Source organism: Lissotriton helveticus, chromosome 5_1 (genome assembly GCF_964261635.1).
Source record: "Lissotriton helveticus chromosome 5_1, aLisHel1.1, whole genome shotgun sequence".
Classification (NCBI taxonomy): Eukaryota; Metazoa; Chordata; class Amphibia; order Caudata; family Salamandridae; genus Lissotriton; species Lissotriton helveticus.
Genome location: NC_136065.1, coordinates 1,922,746,127 through 1,922,758,721, shown reverse-complemented (window position 1 = coordinate 1,922,758,721; position 12,595 = coordinate 1,922,746,127). Strand labels below are relative to the sequence as shown.

General features: G+C 49.5%; 1 pseudogene; it reads right to left on the bottom strand.

Annotated features, from left to right (window-relative positions):
• Positions 1–587: 587 nt before the first annotated feature.
• LOC144756700 (28S ribosomal RNA) lies at positions 588–3,737 on the bottom strand (annotated as a pseudogene).
• Between the last annotated feature and the right edge of the window lie 8,858 nt (positions 3,738–12,595).

Here is a 12,595-nt window from a genome sequence, read left to right as displayed (position 1 = left end):
TTTTTCTGGAAGGGGCTTCCAGAACCCTGGGGAAGGACAAAAGATGGAGTGAGCCCGGCCATCCGGTAGGCCGGCCATCTGGTCACCCGCCCACAGGTCCATCTGGTCACCCTGCCCAAAGGGGCATCAGGTCACCCAGCCCACACGGCCATCTGGTCACGCAAACAGGAGACCAGATGGCCTGGGATGGTGCAGCACCCAGAGACAGCCAGACCCAGTCGCCCTTGAAGTCCGATGACAGCAAGGGTGGCCATGCGCTCCGAGGCCACTGCTCGGGATGCTCCTTCCCCGGGGATGCTCTCCTCCCTGCTCGACTTGCGAGGCAGCAGTGGAAAGGGGGGGCTGGCTGGCCCAGGCCATCTGGTCACCCTGCTGACCCGCAAGGGATAGTGACCCCCATCACTGTACCCTGATGAGGCAGGAAGGGGAGGGGGAGGCCCCCGTGTTGGAGGGCGCATGGTGGAGGCGGCCTCCCACAGGCCAGCATCGCCCCCTCTTCATCCCTCCTACCACCCCGTCAGCAGAGGGACCCACCCCTGGGTGTGGTGGAGGAAGGCATCCGCGGGCACCCCCACACACACGGAAAGACAAAAGCTTGGCTCAGAGGATGACTTTCAATAGATCGCAGCAAGGTGGCTGGCCTGCTACTTACGAAACCCTGTCCCCGAATCAGGTAATCTACGAATGATTTTGCACTGAGTGCCCCACGAACATGCAGTGCACTAAGGGCGATGGAGACGGCCCCCTTCCGTCTGCGCTCCGGTCCCCAAGTGAGCGGCTCTACACACCGGCCCCCCGAGAGAGGCCAGCTATCCCAGGCCAACCGTGGCTTCACGCACTGCGGTATCGTTACGGTTTAGGGTGGATTTTGACTTAGAGGTGTTCAGTCATAATCCCACAGATTGTAGCTTTGCCACATTGGCTCCTCAACCAAACACATATAGCAAATGTTTGAACCTGTGGTTCCTCCCGTACTGAGTGGGATTATTATTGCAATAACATATTATCAGTAGGAGAAAATGAACCTGTCTCACAACGGTCTAAACCCAGCTCACGTTCCCTATTAGTGGGTGAACAATCCAAAGCTTGGTGAATCCTGCTTCACAATGATAGGAAGAGCCAACATCAAAGGATCAAAAAGCGACGTCGCTATGAATGCTTGAAAGCCAGTTAGCCCTGTGGTACCTTTTCTGACACCTTCTGCTTGAAACCCAAAAAGTCAGAAGGATCGGGAGGCCCCGTTTTCACTTTCTGTATTCATACAGAATACAGAAGCGAGCTTTTGCCCTTCTGCTCCGCTGGAGGTTTCTGTCCTCCCTGAGTTCGCCTTAGGACACCAGCGTTATAGTTTGACAGGTGTACTGCCCAGTCAGACTCCCCACCTACCACTGTCCCTAGAGCGGGTCGCGCCAGAAGCAAGAGCCCCATGGGGCTCACCTCCCAGCCTCATCGGGTAAGTGCAAAAATGATAAAAGTAGTGGTATTTCACTGGCGGCCCGAGGGCCTCCCACTTATCCTACACCTCTCAAGTCTCTTCACAGTGCCAGACTAGAGTCAAGATCAGCGCACTTCCTTCCCCGCTGATTCTGCCAAGTCCATTCCCTTGGCTGTGGTTTTCGCTAGATAGTAGGTAGGGACAGTGGTAATCTCGTTCATCCATTCATGCAAGTCACTAATTAGATGACGAGGCATTTGGCTACCTTAAGAGAGTCATAGTTATTCCCGCCGTTTACGTGCGCTTCATTGAATTTCTTCACTTTGACTTTTAGAGCACTGGGCAGAAATCACATCGCGTCCACACCCGCCTGGGGCCTTTGCAATGCGCTGTTTTAATTAAATAGTCGGATTTCCCTGGTCGGCACCAGTTCTAAGTCAGCTGCTAGGTGCTGGCCAAGGCATAACGCTGGCCCTATGCCCCGGGGAGGGGGCACGGGGAGAGGCAACCACCGCAGCTGGGGCAATCCACAGGAAGGGCCCGGCTGGCGTACAGAGTCGCTGCCGCCCCGGAGGGGAGCACCTCGTCCAGCCGCGGTGCACGCCCAGCCACTCTTCGCGCCCCAGCCGGACCGACCCAGCCCTTAGAGCCAATCCTTATCCCGAAGTTACGGATCTGACTTGCTGACTTCCCCTACCTACACTGCTACAACATGCCAGAGGCTGTTCACTTTGGAGACCTGCTGCAGATATGGGTACGGCCCGGCGCAAGATTTACACCACCTACCCCAGATTTTCAAGGACCAGCGAGAGTTCAATGGACGCCACCGGAATCGTGACGCTTTCCAAGGCTTAGGGCACCCTACCCTTCAAAAAGAAGAGAGAACTCTCTTGGGGCTCCTTCGGGCTTCTCCGGGATCATTTGCGTTACCGCACAGGACACTGCGAGGGTGCCTGTTTCCACCACTCCGGGATCGGGGATCTGAACTCAACTCCGTTTCGATCATCCAAGGGCAACGGAGGCCATCTCCTGTCCCTTGCGAACGGCCCTCGCCCATCTCTTAGGACCGACTGACCCATGTTCAACTGCTGTTCACATGGAACCCTTCACCACTTCGGCCTTCAAAGTTCTCGTTTGAATATTTGCTACTACCACTAAGATCTGCACCTGTGGTGGCTCCAACCGGGTTCTCACCCCGGGCTTTCGTGCGCACCACAGCGGCCATCCTACTCATCGCGGCTTAGCCCCCGCTGGTCTCAGCACCGGCAACACCGGGTATGGGCCCGACACTTCAGCACCACCCATTTTCAGGGCTAGTTGATTCAGCAGGTGAGCTATTACACACTCCTTAGCGGATTATGACTTCCATGGCCACCGTCCTGCTGTCTATATCAACCAACACATTTTCTGGGGTCTGATGAGCGTCCGTGTTTCAAGACGGGTCAGGTGGGTAAACAACATCACTGAAGACCCCTGGCAGCCAGGGCGGGCCTTCCCGTCCAGCGGCATGACGCAGTCAGGGCGTACTGTGCATAGTCCGCCCCAGTAGACAGTCACACCAGAAGCAGGGGCCCATCCCCCTTCCCCACCCTGGCGCACTCTGAGGGGCGGCCGGGAGCGGGTGCCCAGGGGAGGCTGCGGAGGCAGTAGAATCTGCCTTGGCCCCGTGGACCTGAGCAGAGGGCCACCTGCCACCCCGAAGCCTTCCCAGCCGAACCGGAGCTGGTTGTGGCGCATCACTGCAATGGAAATGAACCCTGTGGGGGCCAGGTAGGATCCGGGCGCCGGTCCTGCGGTGGGGATCCAGAACTCCAGGACCACCGACCTTCCCGCCGTGTTGAATCTTCTGGGCAGACTGTACTAACCCCACCCGTTTACCTCTTGACGGTTTCACGCCCTCTTGAACTTTCTCTTCAAATTTCTTTTTAACTTTCCCTTACGGTACTTGTTGGCTATCGGTCTTGCACCCCTATTTAGCCCTAAATGGAGTTTACCACCCGCATTGGGCTGCATTCCAAAGCAACCCGACTCCGAGAAGACCCGATCCCGGCATGCCGGGGCCGCTACCGGCCGAACACTGTCTGCAGGGTGAGCCTCGATCAGAAGGACTTGGGCTCCCTGAGCAACGCAGGGAAGGCGGTTTTTTGTATGCCACATTTCCTGCGCCCGCCGCCGGGCAGGGATTTGGCGCTGGGCTCTTCCGTCTTCACTCGCCGTTACTGGGGGAATCCTGGTTACTTTCTTTTCCTCCGCATAGTAATATGCTTAAATTCAGTGGGTCGGCACGACTGATCTGAGATCATAGTCAAACAAGTGTCCGACCGCCATCGTATCAGGATGGAGACTGCCCAACATGTAGTTGGCAGCTCCACCCGACTCATTATGATCCGACCGCCGGGAAGGCAGTCAGAAACATGCCTTTTTCAATGGTCCGGAAAAGGGCTGCAGCACATACCACAATTGAAATAGGCATGTTTTGAAACATCCATGCAACGTGTGCCAGGTACCATGTGGCATCTGACACACAGTGCATGGGTGTTTAGGGGGGCACCACTTGTGCCACTTGGCCCCGTAGCAGAGGCCCATGGGGGCCCTGCTAGGGAACCCCAAAGTCCCATTCCATCTGATTTTACATAGCGATCGGACTGCCATGTAAAGGCAGAGGGAAGAGGGACATTGCAATCCCTAAGGCGGTGCCTCCACAGGCACCAACGTCATTGTAGGGATTATGCTCTGACCGACGCTCCGAAGAGCTCCTTGAGCCTGTCTGAGACATCAGTCGGTCCTTCCTCCTGCTGTGCTTCCACCGACCACTTCATTATGCGGCCGTCGGAACGCAGCCTCAGATGTCAGACGGACCCCCACCAACTGCTTGTCAGTGGTGATCCACCTGACGTCATAATCGGGCCCCAAACATCTGAATAAGCTGCACTAAGGGCAGGATGACAGTGCAAGAAGAGTACTACTATATAATTATATAACGGAGTGTTAGAACTGGGGGTCTCTAGTTGGCAATGGCTTGCACCTTTGTCCAAATAGGGACCCTTGCTTCTAGTCAGAGTAAGGGGGCTACACTCCTAAAATAACCCCTGCTCAACACTGTGGTAGCTTGGCACAAGAAGGAATGCTTATCTCAGAGGCAGTGTATAAAGCATTTGTAAACACATACAGTAATACAGTGAAAACACTACAGATGGACACAACACAGGTTTTATAAAAATAATTAGTCTTTATATAGACTTAACACAAGACCCAACCGACAAAAATCCACAATACAGTATTAAGAAAATGACTTTAAGATGGTAGTAATAACTCAGTTCACTTTAGATGGTAAATGTGACACGTTTCCCACAAAGTACCTTTGGATGCGTCACGCACGATAAACAAAAGGTTCGCAGGGAGAACGATGCATCTGTTCCTTGCTTCGGGGGAGGCCATGCATCTGTTCCTCAGTGCTTGTGCAAAGTAGGCGATGCGTCTGTTCCTTACCGGAGAGGAGGTGATGTGACGATCTTGTGGTGCGGCCCGGTTGTGATGTGACAAGATGGAGCCTTAATGCGATGCAATGATCCGGCGCGATGTGAGAAGATGGCGCCCTTGATGCGATGACATGAAGACGATGCGTGCACGCCCGGTGGCCATGTGGCGACTCTGTAACTTTGGAGCTGCAACAGGCCCTGCAACATGCTTCTCTGGTGATGCGACGGCGACCCTGGCGGTTGTGACACGCTTCTCCAGTGATGCGATGACACACATCTGCAACGGAGACACGCTTCTCCGGTGATGCGACGCCGACCCATGCAGTGGCGACACGCTTCTTCGATGATGCAACGACAAATAAATAAAACTAATTTCGTTGCGCGCACTGCATCACATTTGGTGATGCAGTGCGCGCAACAAAATTCATTATATTTATTTAAATGCTTACTTACATGTTAAACTCCGTAATCCATACATTACTACCCCTCCCCCTGCCCACGTCACCGCCCTGCAGTAACTCCTACTGGCGACCGCTACTGCTGAGGAGATAAATAAACAGGCAGATGATCGCTCGGGCCTTTGCCGACAAATATACTGCATGTGAGCCAGTGCTGTGAGTTATTCGTTAGACTCCGGCCACGTGTTGCTGCTGCCTGTAGGCTGCAAACTTTTTACAGCATACAACATTCCTTTAAAGCCAGACCTATTGGTATTGCCAGTGCTTGTTTAACTCTCTGACTCGCAAATTGGGCTACTTTTAATTTGGTGCCCGGGCTTATTTTGTGTGGGTGTCTCTGCGCAAAGCATTTCCACGTATACTGACATCTGGAAACAAGAAAAAAAAAGGGAGATTTCAAAAAAATATAATCAGCAGATTTATGTTCGACATTGACTCGCATTGAGCTGGCCGAAATTTTAGAGCCAAATTAAAGCTAATAATTTTCTTTCCAAATTGGGTGACTTCGGCTGAGTCGGGTCTAAGCAGGGAGCGAGCGCCTACCAGCAGTCCGCCACTGGAATAAGTTTGCCAGACAGGCAAGCAAGACAACTTCCCTCTAAAAATGCCGTATTTCCGGGCAGCTTGCCTTTATTTCCTGCAGTGCAACCCTCAGCTTTGCTGCCACCACGTGGTCATTTGAGAGTAGACATTGCAGCAGTATTTAACAACTGAGCAAATTTTTTTCTGAACCAAACCGGCGTTCTCTGCCTAAGCTAATCAACCTCTCCGTTTTTAGGTCGAGGCTATCGTCCCTCAGCGAAGCTGGGGGCGGAGCCGAAGATTTAATGATTTCAACAGTGGGGCTTTATTTCACCTCTCTTCCATTGGCTAGCTTCGTAAATAGAGGCTAGCCATTGGAAGAGATGTGTGTCAATTACTATTTTCCCCGCCTTGATGCGATCCGTGGGCGTTTCTGCCTCTTTTTTTAAGTCCCGCCCCTTTTTCGTCGTCATTCGGAGGTGGGCGTTTACTTCTTTTTTTTTTGCCGGCCCTTTTGTTTTGCCATTTCCCCCGACCGCCGCTGGAGAAAGGTTGTGCTGCCCGCCCGCATACCACCCCCCCCCCCCTTCTCGTTGTGCTTGGTTAGGTTAGGTAATGTCCCAGCTGATAAATACAAGACCATAAACACGGAGGCAAGGTCTGCAAACATGCAATCAGCGACGACGTCTACCGGGCAGCCATTTAGCGGCTATCCAGGGGCTATCTGGTGTCTGCTGGGAAACTTCAGGACAACACGATTGTGTGCTGGGCTCAGGGGGAGTTAATTGTCTGCTAAACGCCCTCCCTCCATTCAAGGTTTTGTTTACCGAACATGAAAAAAACACACCGAGGACTCTCAGCTCGGCTGCCTAGCGCATGAAACTTCAATTTTCTTTTTTTTCCGAGGGGGACTAAAGTCAGTGAAAGGATTTAAAGGAACATCCCATGACATAACATTGAGTGCTGCTACGGGATGGTTTAAGTCAGTTACTTATGAAATAGATAAGTGTGTTTTGTTAAGAATACGAATAGCAATTTTTTTTAGCAAATAGTTTTCGGAAGGAGTGTGTGACGTTGCGTCCAATAAGTGTTCTTTTTATGGCATTCCTCCACTTTTTGTATAGTTTTTCCTCTGAAACGCACTTCATTGTTGGCATTTTTCTAAGGATTTTGTTTTCCCAACATATAGCTTCCCTTGCTTTCGTTGTTTATTTTGTCCTTGATAACTAGCAAAACCGCGCTTAGTTCCGGACTGTATTTAGATGTTGCTGCAGAACTGCTTTCCACTTTATGAAACAATGCAAGGCACCGCAATTGTAGTCCACAGCGAAATGATCATGTTGCTCGACTTTAGTACAAGTCATAGAAAGGGGCCTCCATGTACATCTTTGAACGGAACGGGAACAAATGAATGAATGGGCGAGGCTGGCTTTGTGAGATCCATACCAGATTATTTCTCATGTGTACAGAAATGTTTGAAAACTATTTATTGTCGTTCTCCCAAAAACCTTTGGACATTGAAGGAATATTAAGTACAATAATTTCTTTTGCAATTACATCTTCTGTAGGATTGGTCTGTTCATGGCTCACTTTAACGTGCCACTAAGGATTTACAGCTGGGAAATGGACTGACTGAACCTCAGTATGGGGATAGGAGCTGGAATTTTCAGATACATTTTTTTTCTTGTCTTCTTGAGTTGCCCTTGATAAATTCACAGTAATTGAGACAGCCTATTTTTGGAATTTACATTTCAGCAAACAGACAAGCGCCTCCTGTGATTACAGGAGATCAAACCAGATTTCCGTCTGCCTTTATACCTCGTTTTAGCAGGAAGGGCAGCATGCCATAAAACTGCAGCCAGCCTTCATCTTTAGTGAGTGGGGTGAAGGGAGCGTGAAGCTATCAGCTGCTCCATCTGACTGTAAATAGAAACAAAGGAAGTAGTAAAAACATTCAGTTATAGCAGTTATTTCCAGAAAAATTACTTGTTATTGAGCTAGACATTTTACATATTCTGAATAAATGTAAGATACAAAAAAGACAGGACAGAGGACACTGCCTGGAATACTAGTACACAATTTGCCCAGATGCATAGTGGTAAATGCAGTGCATAATAACACCAGCTTTAATTTGTCTTTGCCAAATTAACTATTGTTGGCGCAGCCAGTGCTGTGCGTCTCTAGCCTCTTCCATGCGTCGGACAGCCCCCAACCATCTGATGTCACAGTTGGCGTGTGCAGGGGCCTCCGAACCGCGCACAAGTGGAATTCCTTCGCACCATGGGGAAATTCCGGCCACAGCGAAGCAGCTAGGCATGTTTCTGGATATTTGTTATTCTTCAATAGAGAGTAACACTTACATTTGGGGGTGCTGGAGATGCACTTGCAATCTTCTGAGGTTTCTGCACTACTCGCAACAGTGCAGGTACATTACAATGAGCTTGATAGCTCAATAACTCAACATGAAGCCAATACAAAACAAGCATTTACAATGCAATGGTCTCGGCATTATTGACGGGAGAACTATTGGCATTGCTCGTGACTTTTTTTTTTTAAATCATAAATAAATGGCATTGTCATATACATTGCCAATAGGTCATGCATTTGCGAGCGATTAAGCTATTGACATTGTAAATGACAATGCCATTTATTTATGATTTAAAAAAAAAAAGTAATGAGCAATGCCAATAGCTCTACCTTTAATAATGCCGAGACCATTGCATTGTAAATGCTTGTTTTGCTTACATTTTGTTCAGGTTGGCGTTTTTAGATTTGTAATACATTTTTGCAGTAGGCGATTAAATGATAGACGTCACATTAGATAAGACGCATGTCCACGTGTATCATCACTTCATCAAAGTTGCCAATCATGGCAACTTTTGCATCCCAATCAAATTATTTTAGTCTATTGGCTCCCAGATGAGCTAAATACAACAATAACATTATATTTTATTTTTGTGTAAAGTGATCATTAGATGGTAATACTGGAACATATTTCAAGGTAATCTTAATGAAAGAATGTGCTGGGCACACCTATGATATAAAGGCAGAAAATTGAGTATCCCGAATGTAGTACAGGGGTCCTGTGGCAGTTTCCCTCCTAAATGTATAACAAATAATGACCTTGTTGTGTGCGGCTAAGTTATTAATTTCTAATATTAACTTGTTCTGCATGACCAAATTATGTGACCTTTTTGTGTAAAAAATTGAAAGTGCTAAGAAAAAAACTTTCAGTATTAGGATGTATATCTGTAGCGGTTAAGAATGAGTTGGCATACCCATCACTATATTAATAATAACATAAATAAATTACTACAATTATGCAGTGCGCTCTACCTGTTGTCTGGTCCTTAGGCGCTGATAACAGATAATAAATATTACCTAGTTCAATGATACTCATTTTATCAACCTCAGAAGGATGAAAGGCTAAGACAAACCCCCAAGAATTTTAACCGGTGACTTTTAAGTTACACGCACATCTCTACAGTAGATGCATTACAAATCTGAATACCTCACGTATAACTAAACTTTGCAAGGTAGTATTAGTGTTCTGCCCAGTACTTTAAATAGGCCAGTTATTATTTCTATGCCTTTAAGTACCGTCATTTCTCTATGGCCAAAGAGAGTACTGGTACTCATGTGTAGTCTCTCTCCAGGATACTCTGAAAGCCAAAAATATGTAAGATGTAATAGGGGTCTGCAAGCTGTGAGAAGGATGGGGGAAATCCGATGGTGTCTTCGACCTCCGATGGTCGAAATTGGGAGAGGACAGTTGGTTTGAAACAGTAGTTGTGGGGCCAGTTATTGGAAAGGCAAGATTGCCATCTTACTTAAAGGTTGGGAGGGTGTACCCAAGATAGGCACTGAGTGGCACTGATGGATAGTCCAGGTTGCGGGAAACGTGACAGTTTGACGAAGCAGTGGCTATGTGGGAGCAGTTCTTGGAAGGGCAGCTTCGCGGAAGAAGTTCTTGGAAAGGCAGTTGCAGGGTCGAGTGCTCTCGTATAAGATGCTACAAGGAGCAACTCCGGGGCGTTGAGATGAAGAATTCGGGCGGGGTAGCCCTGCTGTAATTCGCGAGGTGATGTGGGGCTGTCGGTATAGGAACTATTGGAAAAGTGGTGGTGGGGAAGGGGGGATATGGAAGAACTTTAAGAGGGCTAAAAGAGTCTTTGACGGTTAGAGTTCTCCAGAGGAGGGTGCCGAGTGTGGTCAAGCCCTTGATGGTTGGCCTGCGAAGCTGAAGGGTCCCGGCATGCAGGGGGCATTGAAAAGAAAGTCTATAGCTCAGTTCAGGGTAGGCAGCGAGGGAGCTGTTCGGGACAGTGAAGATGAAGCTGGAGGCCGTTAAGAACGAGGAAAGAGTCAGCCGGGACACCGTCTCTGTGAATACCTCTACCCTGCCGGATCCGGGTGGATCCTCTTGTCAGTCGCAATCTTGCCACCTCCTACCCAGCGCGCAGCCTGTCGGTCAGTGGTCACTCTCCGCGCGCTCCCCTACGGTACCATGTCAGCTCCCGGCTGGTGCCTTGCTCCCGGCCGCGTACCCCGTGGTCGCGCGCCCTCACACTGTGCACGTGCTGGCCTGTCAGCACCATATTCCCTCTCGCCCCTCTGCACCGGTCTCTCGCTGCACGCGCAGCCTTGGTCACACCCCTCAGTCTCACACTGCGCGCTCCACCTCCTGAGCTGCCTGAGCAGGCACGCGCTTCCTCCTCCTCGGAGCCAACTTCAACTCCAAGCACCAACTTCAGATGACGTCAGTGGGAGGGGTTCGTTCTCGAGACAGTTTCACATTGAGGCCTCACTGGCTTCAAGGAAAGGAAACTATCACCGCCCTTTCACTTTTGTTGTTGAACTCTTTGTTTTACAGTCATAACCTCATCAGCCTGCTGCCGAGGGGGATCCCCCAGCGTGAGACACAGGAGGCGTCAGAGTCGCTTTCCATCACAGGATCCCCGAGGAGACGAGAAACCCGCCCACAACAGGCAGACACTGAAACCATGCTGGCTAGTAAGCCGAAGGGTCTTTGTTCCCGTAAAACGCCGCCAGGTCTTCTTGGCCGCGCTCTCGAGTGCGGCCGGCCCTGGAAGAAGTCGAGGTTGGGCAGGGAGTAGTGCGGGCAGCGGCGGCACTGCAGACAGGAGATGAGCTGCAGCGTCGCTCTCGGCCGAGCTCTGCTTGCCGGACAGTGAGCAGCACTCCTTGGAGACATGGTAGAAATGACCAAAACATGCCGTCCCCAAAAAAAGAAAAAAAGAACCGCCCACCGCCGCAATGACGTTCTACAAGGGGCGGAGAGGGAAAAAAATCGCCGGAACGCCCACGAATCGCCTCGCAGAATGACGGACAGATCTCTCTTCCAATGGCTAGCCTCCATTTATGGAGCTAGCCAATGGAAGAGAGAGGCGGAACTAAGGCACATACTATTCTAACATAAGATTTCGCCTGCGCGAACGCTGCTGGGCAGCGGACGCCAGGCGAAACCTAAAAATAAGTAAAACGACTTTCCTTGCGCTCGCCGCATCGCAAGTCTGCGATGCGACGAGCGCAAGGAAAGTGGCTTACTTATTTTTTATTTTACTTTCCCTATCCCGTCACCTGTCCACTTACCCCCCACCTGCCCCACCCTACCGCTGCTACCTGTGCCGGCCGCGCCTGTGTCTTGGACGTATGGATGTTGAGAATATCACCCTCAGGCTGAGCTTGACAGAGCAGTGCCCATTCAGCCACTGCTCTGTCAATCACATTCACACTATTGTGTGCATTTGTGCACACCCTGGGACCCAGGCAACCTGCTGAGAGCTGAAATTAAGGAAGCCACGGAAGGCAAGGAGTTAATTAAAATGTCTTTTATCCTGATTGAGCCTTTGGTGTGAGTGTTTGACTCCTGGAGCGTGTTTAACTGCTTTTATGTGCATTTGTATGTATACGAAAGAGAAAGAGAGAGAATCTAGACATCCTCAGAGGGCATTTGGAAGGAAGTGTGTTGATTGCTTCGTAGATGCATGTGTGCTCCTGCCTGTGTGGGTATGTGTCTGCAAGCGAGAATATGAGTATCGATCCCAATGCAAGTAAATAATACCACAAGCGTGGGACCAAGAATCTGCAATAGTTAGACAAGTATTGGCAAATTCATTAGGTGTGGACGTGGTAAAGCAGCTGCAATTGTTAATTCAAGCAAGCATTTGCAATGCAATAGGTGTCGCATTTGTGAAAGTTAGAGCTATTGGTGTTGTAAATTATAGTGGATTTTTGTAGTGTTTTAAACTGAGATTCCAAGTCATTTACCAGTGTTAGCCACAACTACAAAGTATCCCAGGCGTATGCCTCACATTTTGTTTGTGACTTTAATGTACATTTAGGCTTATGTGACAAAAGAATAAAAAATAAAAGCTGTAGACCAGTTTAGTAAAGGTTTAAACTCTGACCTCATATGTATGGGCTTCAGACCAGGAGTCCAGTTGAAGGGAAAAGGATAGTCCTCTGAAGTTGAGGCATCACTTTCCTGATGGCATCAGAGCAGTGACGTATTCACAGCTAGAGTACAGTCCAGGTGCCTGATGTCAGTTTTATGCACCACACACTATTCAATTGTACAGGCAGCTTTCTAGAGCCAAGTTCTAAGCACCCGTCCTGGACCATGCTGAGCATCTCCAAAATATATTTTAAAAAAAAGTAACATAGCACGAAGTGTGTGC